Below are 3,550 nucleotides of genomic sequence, written 5' to 3'. Positions count from 1 at the left end.
AGCGCTAGAACACGTTCCCGACGCCCACACACCCCGCATTCTGGGCCGGCCCGGTATCTAGGTCATCCCCTATCGCTTGTTCCCACGGTCGCCTTGTTCGCTCGGTCACGGTTGACCGGTCGACGTTGACGTAGACTTTTGAAAAAAATAACATGAATAAAAAAAGTTCACAAAAATGAAAAAAGTTCATGAATTTCAAAAAAAGATTATGGTTTTGAAAAAAATACACATATTCAAAAAAGTTCATGAATTTCAAAAAAATACATAGGTTCATCGAAGCAAAAAAGGAGGCCACTAAGTTTCCTCATCTCGTCGCTAGCCAGGTTGCGGGTTCCCTCTTCCTCTATCGACTGCTTCAATGGCAAGAGGATGAACCAACCGTAGATTTGTTGTTTCGGCCAACGTCCCGCATCTTGATGTGTACAATGTGTAGCATCACCATTAATCTAAGATGTAGTAGATGTAGCTTTTTTGTAAGATGGTACGTGAGTGTTGGCTTCTTTCATAGCCTTTTTATCATTTCTTGTGTTTGTAATGTGCATAACCAATGACTTGCCATTGTGTGTTGCAGAGGTTGGACTTACTTAATGTTTTTGATTGATGCATTAATAAATGAGTTCTTATGCATTGATAAATAAGTTATTTTCTAACAAAAACACCCTAGCAAATCGCACGGGTCCGTTAGAAGCGTAGCCGGGGGAGAAAGGGACCACCCTGGAATTTTCCCGTAGCATATACTACTAGAAGCAGACGCGCACTTTTTTGCATCAATTTTTATTGTTGCACCCGTTGTATACTTTTTAGTCGTTTAATTGCCAACGTTTTATTGTTTATTGCGCTATTTATTTTCAAGGTTTGTTGGTGTGGTTGGTTTCGAATCACCTTTATTTGGACATCAGATTTACCCATGAGTGTACAAGTGGTGGGCGGTTGTGGTTGTTGTGTTTCTACACTATAATATTCGTTGTCCCGTTAAAAAAATCGTTGTCAATCGCTGGCGCACACATAAATCATGCGCGGGTGTACTGGAATATCTACACACGCGTCACACACCCATTAGTTGTATCCAATGAAATAGCTAACACCTTCTAACTTCGACCCACTCGCCTAATCCATCCATGTTGCATCGAAGAACTCCCTTTCTATGGAGTTTAGTATCTTCAAAAACATAGCATAATTTCTGCCTTGCGACCTGACAGAGATTGTGAAGATAAGAGCATCTCCGAGACAAGGTGAAGATCTCATGGCTTGGGGACCATGGAAGCTTGGTGTTTCTTCGATTAAGTCGGCATATGATATGGCCTTTGAAGCGGCTTGCAGATCGTCGTCTGAGGCATCCGGTTCCGCTGCTGATGGCCGTAGGGCATGTTGGAAGCTGATATGACAGAGTAAGGTCCCTCCTACAGTAAAGAACTTTGTTTGGAGAGCTATTGTTAACTCGTTACCAACGTGGGGAAATAAACATAAACGAACACTGGAGGTGTCCGATATGTGTCTGATATGCAACAGGGAGCCGGAGAACACCTTCCATGCATTATGTAGATGCCCACAGGCGGTACAAATGTGGAGATATATGGCCAGTTTTTGGCATCTTCCAGCTCTAAGAGAGGTACAGAACACATGCCGGGAATGGCTCCTCAATGCTTTGTATCTATTGGGTGATTTAGACCGACGCATGTTGCTTATGACGCTTTGGCGTATTTGGCACAACCGTAACGAGGTAATTCATAACAAGGATCTGCCACCTTGGGAAACCTCTAGAAGATTCTTATGTAGTTATCTTGATTCACTCTTAGCAATTGAGCAAAACTCTGACTGTGATCCGGTTAAAGGGAAAGCAGTTATATCATATGTCCGACCAGTAATGTAAGTGCATCTGGTGCCCCTTAGTGATTTTGGTGTATTGAAGACTTATAGGTTAAGGGACTGATGTGTTTTTGAGTGTACACAGGTCTATAAGTATATGAGGAGTTTGATATTTACAGAGAAAGTCGACCCCTAAAAATGAAGTTCTTCGACTGGAGACTGTGGATTTCTGAAGACTTTGAAAGTGAAGAAATTGGTGTAATCCTGAAGACTTGGTATTCATTCAAGGAACATGAAGCATGAAGACTTTTGTTTTCGTAGTTTCATTTTCTCTTTCTTGACTCATAGGAAACACCGTACTGTTAAAGGGGGTCGAGGAAATACTAAGGAAAAATTTCCATGTGATGCTCAACTCAAAATCCTACACCTACTAATCCCTTCGAGTGAAGCCATTGAAAATCTCATACAGTTCAGTCAATCTCTTCAGTGACAGAGACGAAGTTCTTCTGGTCTCTGAGGAATTTGATCTGACTGAGGAGTTAGGAATTCACCAGTGCGGATTGCCTACACAGTGAGGAACATGATAGCCCTGAGGAATTTGATACTCAAAATTCCGACCGTTGCTGTGCTATGCGCCAGCTGTCCCAAAATATCTATCCACCTAACGGTCATATCATTGAAGGGCATTTATGTCTTATCATGTCGGGCTGCTCCCTAGGCTATAAATAGCCGCCCCCTACAACCACTAGCTGGTTGGCTGCTCCGAGAGAAATGGACACTTGTCATTTGGGAGCATCCCATCCTCCGAGGACTTTGAGTGAAAATCATCAAGTGAGGAAAACCCAAATCCAAACACCTACAAACCCCAAGTGATTGAGCATCACTAAAGAGATTGATCCTGCGTGGATCCGACGCTTATTACCTTTGAAGATTGTGCATCTTTCAGACGGTTAGGCATCATGGTCTAGAGCATCCAAGAGGAAATTGTGGATCGCCGAGTGACCGAGTCTGTGAAGGTTTGGAAGTCACCTGAAGACTTACCACGAGTGATTGGGCGAGGTCTGTGTGACCTTAACTCAAGGGGAATACAGTGAGGACTGAGTGTCCTGAGCTGCGTGTTCAGGACTGGGTGTCCTCAGGTTTAAATACCTAGCCGCCCTAACCAGACGTACAACTGTCACAGAAGTTGGAACTGGTCTACCAAATCATTGTCTTCACCAAGCTACTTGGTTCCATTTTCTCAACCCTTCCAGTTCCTCATTTCTGCGTTGTGTGCTTGTTCATATCTGTTTGAAGACTTTGACTGAAGACTTTCTCTATTTCCTAAGTTCAATTTCTTCAGTCTATTTGTCTTATCATGTGTTATCCTGTGTTTACGCTTTCTGTACGCTGTGCTTGTTTTCATTTCTTCATGGAGACCATGCTCATGCTCTGTTATGTTTACTTCTGAGTACTTATTCCGCTGCAAGTAGTTCTTCACTCATCAATTTCCTCACCCTGAAATTCCTCAGTGAAGAATTCATAAAAATCGCCTATTCACCCCCCTCTAGTCGATATAACGCACTTTCAATTGGTATCAGAGCGAGGTACTCCCTTGTTCTGTATGATCAAGGTTTCTGCTGGGTGTCCTACCTTTGATGGGACGGACTACCCCTACTGGAAGAATAAGATGCGCATGCATCTTGAGGCAATTGATAACGATCTCTGGTACGTTGTGGAGAATGGTGTTCCCTCTGTCACTCCC

Source organism: Triticum urartu, chromosome 6 (genome assembly GCF_003073215.2).
Source record: "Triticum urartu cultivar G1812 chromosome 6, Tu2.1, whole genome shotgun sequence".
NCBI lineage: Eukaryota > Viridiplantae > Streptophyta > Magnoliopsida > Poales > Poaceae > Triticum > Triticum urartu.
The sequence above is the reverse complement of the archived record's forward strand: the minus strand, read 5'-3'. Positions refer to the sequence as shown.